General features: G+C 44.7%; 1 protein-coding gene across 1 annotated transcript in view; it reads left to right on the top strand.

Moving 5' to 3' along the window:
- The window catches only part of LOC134458283 (astrotactin-2-like), a 498,215-nt gene that overhangs the window by 178,779 nt on the left and 311,936 nt on the right, over nt 1-7,500 (top strand). The window lies entirely within an intron of this gene.

Here is a 7,500-nt window from a genome sequence, read left to right as displayed (position 1 = left end):
TTTGATGTCAAAGCTCATTGCCCTCCGATCACCTCTCTCTCCGAGTGCTTAAACGGTGCTAAGCGCTCTAAGAGGTCCTCTGAGACGCCCCATTCGTGACCCCAATTATGTGTCTTTGATACGCCCGTTGCCTTTCCATCAGCCCACCGCAACTTTGGGCCCGGCCATGCGGCTCACTCGGCTGGGCTGGGCAAGGCCTGGGGATGGGCAGGGAAGGACCAAAACTGGGCTGCCTTATGTTCTTTAGTTTATTTTATTTTTTTAGTCTCTAAATCCCTTTTTTTTGTCATTTTGCAGAACACGAATACAACAACTTTACACCTACTTAGTAAGACTGTGTAGATACATTGCAAAACTCCACACAGCGTGCTTAATGCTACAGGCAGTACTTGAAATGAAATGTTTTTTGTACCAAATCGTTAACACACCCATCACATTAGTAGCTCACATGGCAACACCTAGACACAAACAGTAAACATTACGAATATGAATATGAAATACTTTATCGTCCACAATGTCGAAATTTGTCTTAAAAACACATATGGCCTATTGGTTTCTTTATTCACAAAGTATGTCATTTTGATGAAGTTCGGAGTGTGATTGCCATTTTGAAATTGTAGAATGTAAAGCAGTGAGTTGAATTCACAGTTAGTGTATGCAAAATTAGTGGTGTGCAATGGATTGTTTTTTTTGTTACATTTTGCAATGTGTTTGTTATAAATTGCAAGCTGAGGGCAAAGCAGTTTTGGTTTTGTTTGGCTAAATTGTTTATTGCATCTGTGAAGAGTTACGCAAAAGCAGCTAAAGTTATAAACAAATGAACTTTAAGAAACAGAAAAAATATGTAAGCTAAATTCTCATCTCCGATGAGCAGGTTAGGGTTATTACTTTTTTTTATTTTTATAAATAAAATAAAATTAAATACAATTTAAAGGTAATATAGGTCCACATTTTGAGCCGGCCTCTTTGCTACTCTATGCAGTGGAATGAGCTGTATGTTTTCCTTGATGGAGAGGAAAAGTGTGTGCGTGTGCGCATGTGTGCGTGCATGTCTGTGTGCTTGTTTGTATTTAAGTATGTGTGTGTGAATGTGCGTGCGTGCGTGCGTGTGTGTGTGTGTGTGTGTGTGTGTGTTTTTGGATTTGTGTGTGTTTCTGTTATTCTTTCCAAAGTGGGAGCAAACTGCCATTTTGCTACTCAGTCGGAACAGTTTCATCATTGCGGACTGCTATTCATTTCTTTCTCTCTCTTTCCTCCAGTGTTTTTTTTTTGTTTGTTTTCCCCCTCTCTTTCCCTTTGTTTTCTTTATATGAATCTTGTGCCTCTTGTCTTCTGACACATCGTAAATCATGAAAAGGAGAAAAAAAAAGTATAAAGGCAAAGAAAGACCTTTTTCCCCCAGGTCTTGCCTTTGATTTCTGTGTGGATAAAAATACTGAGGAGAGGAGGTGAGTGATGTGTTCCGCCCTTACAGCTTTGATCTGCGCAGGTAGAATAGAGACACACTTTTGTCTGGAGACTCAAACATTTTCTTTACCTCCCACACCTTTTTGGCAGAGCGATTCTCTCTTCCTCTCCTTTCCTCCTCTGCTCTCCTTTCTTCTCTCCACCTTTCTTCCTCTCCCTTTGTAAGAGGTAGGGTAGGCTAGAGGCATTGTTTTGGCTTGGGACTCTTCACCTTTTCTTTACCACCCACACCTTTGGCACAGTGATCCTGTATTCCTCTCCTCTCCTCTTCACCTCCGATCTCTTCTTCAGCCTTTGCAAGAGTTAGATTAGGGGCCTATGCATGTTTGGTCACATTCACTTTTGGCACAGATATCCTTTCTTCTTCTCCTTTCTTCCTCCCTCCTTCTTCATCTTCTCTTCACCTTTTTATCTCCTCACTTTGCATGAGGTAGGGATCTTTGCAGGAAGCATAGAGACACACTTTTCTCTGGAGACCCAAACATTTGATTACCCCCTTCGCCCTTTATTCTTCTCTACTTTCTACCTCTCCCTTTGCAGGAGGTAGGCTAGGCACCTGTGGATGTAGCTTAGAAACAATGCACTGTCTGGAGACTCAAAGCATTTTGTTACCTCCCTCCCACACCTCTGTCAAAGAGATCATCTCTTCTTCCCCTCTCTCTTTCTTATCTTCTTTTCCCTTTTTTACCCCTTTCCCTTACACGTTTTCTTCTTCTCCTTTCCTCATCATGCTTTGCATGATGTAGACTATGCAGGCTATGGCAGGTATGTTCCCGGTAGGATGGAGACACTTCTTTGTCCAGAGAGAGACTCAAACATTTGGTTAGCTAACAAACCTATGGCACAGAGATGAGATCTTCTCCTCCTTTCTCTTTCTCCTTCATGCTTTGTATGAGGTAGACTATCCAGGCTATGGCAGGTGCGTATGTTCAGATAGGACGGAGAGACACTGTTTTGCCTAAAGAGACTTAAGCATGTGCTTTAGCTCACACACCTTGGTCACAGCAATCTTCTGTTTTTTTTTTGTTTTTTCTCTCCCTCCCGTTTGGTCCCTTCTTCTCCTTTACTCTAGGCTAGGCTAGGTTAGACTGTAATCTAAGGTAGTATACAGATGCACTGTGCTGTCTTGAGAAGTATACATTTGTTTGGCTACATTTATCTCTCACATCTATGGCACAGGGATCCTCTCTTCTTCTCTTTTCTTCACTTCCCATTTAATCTCTTCTTTTTATAACCCTTCCCTTTCTTCTCCCTTCCTCTTCAGCCTTTGCAGGAGGTAGACTGGATGGGCTATGGGAAGTAGGATTTTGGTATACAGTATACATCATCTAAACTCCTTTTGTCCTCTCTCCCCCTTTCTTCTCTTCTTCTCCTTTTTATACCTTTTTCCCCTTGCTCTTTCTTTGAACAAGATGTGGGAGATACATTCTTGACATTATGGACATTCATATTTGTTCTAATGCACAATCCCCCTTTTTAGCAATCCCCTTGTGTTAACGGATGCATTTGACCAATGGTCTGTATTTATTTACGCATATTTATTTATGAGCTTTTATGTCAAGCTATTTATTGTGTTTGTACTGTATGTTTTTTTTATTGTAGGACTCGTTTTTATTCAGGTGTAAAGAAATCCTGCACACTGTCCATTCCACCAACAAACTTTAAAACAACGTTTCGGTCATCCGACCTTCTTCAAGTAAAGTAAACTTCCGACTTTCAGGTAAAGGTCGGATGACCGAAACGTTGTATTAAAGTTTGTTGGTGGAACGGACAGTGTGCAGGATTTGTTTACACTTGAATGACAACCCCATTGGGATAACATCCTACGCACCTGCCCAACTACAGAGGTGTGCAAAAGCGTCTTATTAGGACTGATTTTTATGTCGTTCTGCTGTGCTGTAAGACATATTGCCTTTTTAAGGACATTAAAGCTTTCGAGTCAAGTCAAGTCAAGTTCTTCTTTTCACCTTTGCAGGCGGTAAAGTATGTAGGCTATGCCAGGCATGTGCAGGTAGGACGGAGACTTTTTTGAGTGGAGAGACTCAAGCATTTCGTGACCTCCCACAGGTTTCACAAGGCGATGTTCTCTTCTTCGCCTTTCTTCCTCCTCTCCCTTTGATTCTCTTCCTCTGCATTCACGGGAGCAAGGTTAAATACACTTTTTTGTCGGTAGGAATTTTTTAGTTAGGCTACGTACCACAAGTGCGATCCTGTCTTTACACCTCTATTCCACTCGGCTCTTCTTCTGCTCTCTGAATACAGTTAAGGACACCTCTCGACATTAGTTGTGGGGCAGCCGTGGCCTAACGGTGAGGGAGTTGGTCTTTCAATCTAGCGGTTGTCGGTTCGAATCCCCCCTGACCTCTCCCTACACTTGCATCCATGGCTGAAGTGCCCTTGAGCAAGGCACCTAACCCCACATTGCTCCAGGGACTGTAACCAATATCCTGAAAAATAGTAAATGTAAGTCGCTCTGTATAAAAGCGTCAGCTAAATGAAAAGTAATGTAATGTAATGTAATGTAGTTGGATAAAATTCTCTGGTCTGAGGTGTGGTGTTGTTACCATCAGGGCTGGATTAACGAACAGGCTAGATTTGGCTGCAGCCTAGGGGCCCCCATCTGCCAGGGCCCCCCTGATTGGCCGAAACTTAAAAATTGCAGAATTGTGACAAGATACAATATCGAACATTTCATCTGTGGTGTTGAGTGCAGTTGGTAGACATTTCATCCTTAATTCCTAGGGTCCCCAGACCATCTTATTCCGGCCCTGGTTGCCATATTCTGTATACACTTATTTCAGCTATTTCTGGTGGGGGTTGAAAAAAACAGTGCTGATGTAAACATTGTATTGAACATTGTATTATTTGAGGTAAACTATTTTCTCTCTTCCGCTCATCTTTCCTTCGCTCAGTCCCTTCTCCCCTAGCTCCTCTCCTCCTTCACTCTTGTAAATAGAGAGATGAATATTGCTATTCCCTCATCCTCTCATCCCTTCTTCCCCCGCTCCGTGTTTCCTTTCCTCACTCCCTCCTTCCCTGCTCTTCTCATCCATCACTCTTTTTTTCTGCTCCTCACTGTTCCAGATGATGGCTTACAACTGGCTCCTGTGATATTTATTCTCCCTTATGGAAACTGCCGCTGCTTGCCACAGGATAAAAGTGGGGCGTGTAGCATTTGAATGGAGATGGCATCGCACACTACAGTAGAGTTCGGCTTTTAGCATAACAAAGTGCCTCCTTTGTGCAGGCATTCAGGAGCTACTGTACGTTCACAGCAGAAGGGAGATGAGAGACACAGGGAGGGAGAGATAAGGAAAGGCAAGATCAGGAAAGATCACTCGCATACTTTAAGCAGTAAGTGTTGAATGAATACTTGACTCCATGGTTTTATTAAGCATGATTTTCCACATATTGCGGGCAATATGAATTATTGTGGCAGGTCTAGGTCATCTATTGGTTAATATCACAGGAGTAAAGAGGCTCTCTGTCTTTGTCTCTGTCTCTGTCTCTGTCTCTGTCTCTCTCTCTCTCTCTCTCTCTCTCTCTCTCTCTCTCTCTCTCTCTCTCTCTCTCTCTCTCTCTCTCTCTCTCTCTCTCTCTCTCTCTCTCTCTCTCACACACACACACATACTCAAACTCAAACACACACACACACACACACACACACACACACACACACACACACACACACACACACACACACACACACACACACACACACACACACACACACTCTGTTCTGCCATTTGTGTATGTCTGTGTGTGTGTGTGTGTGTGTGTGTGTGTGTGTGTGTGTGTGTGTGTGTGTGTGTGTGTGTGTGTGTGTGTGTGTGTGTGTGTGTGTGAGAGAGAATGAGAGAGAGAGAGAGAGAGAGAGAGAGAGAGAGAGAGAGAGAGAGAGAGAGAGAGAGAGAGAGAGAGAGAGAGAGACTGCGGGGGAGGGAGAGAGTGTCCCTGAACAACTTTGATGTATAAACCACTTTTTCACTCCTTACTGTCACCCTCTGATCTCACCTGCTCACTCTCCGCACCAAACATCATCGCTCGGCAACCGCGTCCCAGGGGACTGTCTCCACGGTGACAGATGCCGTTGCTCAGGGTGACTGCGTCTGATTGGGGGGAGAGAGGATGCTTGAGGTGACAATGCAGCAGTAAGCAGCGCTGAGCCGAGCTTGTGAAGAGTCGAGAGATGAAACAAGAAGAAAACGAATGAAACGAATGTGTGGGGGGGAGGAGGGGGTTTGTTATGTCTGGAGAGTGGAGAGTCAAGGGAGGGGAGAAAGGGGGATGGGATATGGACATATGAGGAGGGGAGGGTATGATATGTAATGGTTGGACAGAGAGTGGAGATAGGAGAGTGGAAGGAGAGGGGAGGAAAGATGGGGATTGGGTATGGGCACGTGGGGGGGGGGTTGGAGATGGAGAAACATGGCGAGGGGAAGACATTACTGGTAATGGCTGCACAGACAGTGGGAGAGAGGGGAGAGGACGTTGATGTTGGTGGACAGAAGGCGGCAGAAGCTTAACAAGCTGATGGAGAAGAGAAGATGGGTGAAGAAGGCAATGGTTGGAGATGGAGAAACATGGCGAGGGGAGGACATTACTGGTAATGGCTGCACAGACAGTGGGGGAGAGGGGAGAGGGCAGAGGACGTTGATGTTGGTGGACAGAAGGCGGCAGAAGCTTAACAAGCTGATGCAGAAGAGAAGATGGGTGAAGAGGGCAATGGTTGGACAGAGAGGGATGAGAAGAGACAGGGGAGAGATAGAGGAGGGGATGAGCTGGGGGCATTCATTGGCTTGCCACCAGCATCAGAATTGAGGGTGGAATTGCTGCTTTGGTTAAAGATAAGAGCGTTGTGATCTGAACTGGAGAACTGAGAGAGTCGAGATGGGGGGAATGAGGGAAGGGCTGAAGATTCAAATGGGAGGGGAGGGCGAGGGCAATGAGACAGCAGCGTTGATCGAGCAGTTGTGTTGAAATTGAAGATAGGAGATGGGATAGAAGATGCTTGAACAACTGCCATTTAATGACTACTGGTCTCAATGACCTCTGTCTCAATGAGGGCATTGGTGGGGTGTAGTAATAATAATAACAATAACTTGGTTTTATATAGCGCCTTTCAAGGATCCCAAGGCTTTACAGGATTGGGGGGGGGGAGGGGGGGCATCAGGCTGGGAGAGGAGAGAGAGAGGGATGACATGGTCCAAAATGTGAGAAGGGAGAGGGGGTGGGGGAGGAAATGGGGTGGATAAATGGGTAAGTGCGTGACTGGTCTGAGAAAAATGGGAAAAGATTGAAGAAAGATGGATTGGGAACGGCTGACAGAAGGAATAAGACATTGCATAGAGGATCGTAGAGGTTTGAGGACCCAAATGGCTGATATGAGAGAGGGCATTGGATAAAGTGATGACGTCACTCAGACAGAATATGAGAGTAGAGGGGATGAGACAGAGTTATGGCCCTGAAGAAGAGCCTGTCATCAAATTCGTCCCAATCCCAACAGGAGTAGCATTTGTGGCTGTGACTCAATTCCATTGGTGACGCCAGCGCTGTTGCCTGTTACATATAAAGTGGTTTGATAAAGTGTCCCTCTCTGGTCCCTCTCCGGCTGTGTCACTCCTTCCTTCTTTCCATCATCCTTCTTGATTTGCTTTCTGTTTAACAGTAACACGGTGGGGGTGCTGTGGTGCGCAATGTACTCTAAGCCCCCCACATTTGGCCTTGCATGCCCATGCTAACCCATGTTCAAGTACGGCCTGGGTCATGTCCCAACCCTGCCTCATCTCTCTGACCCCACTCACGTCCTGTCATAATCCCCACTTTCCTATCAATAAAAGCACAAAGGCGCTTAAAAACATATTTTTAAAAAACACACCACCGACTGCTGATAACTTCCTACTTGCAGTCATTTCATTGTTTGTCCAATATGTTTTGTCAGTTTGCCAATGAATATGTCCTTTTAACAATTTTGTTAGTTGATTATTTCTCTTTTTCAAAATCCATTTATATACTGTATGTTGAAATGTTTGC

This window comes from Engraulis encrasicolus, chromosome 11 (assembly GCF_034702125.1).
Source record: "Engraulis encrasicolus isolate BLACKSEA-1 chromosome 11, IST_EnEncr_1.0, whole genome shotgun sequence".
In the NCBI taxonomy this organism is placed as follows: Eukaryota; Metazoa; Chordata; class Actinopteri; order Clupeiformes; family Engraulidae; genus Engraulis; species Engraulis encrasicolus.
The sequence above is the reverse complement of the archived record's forward strand: the minus strand, read 5'-3'. Positions and strand labels throughout refer to the sequence as shown.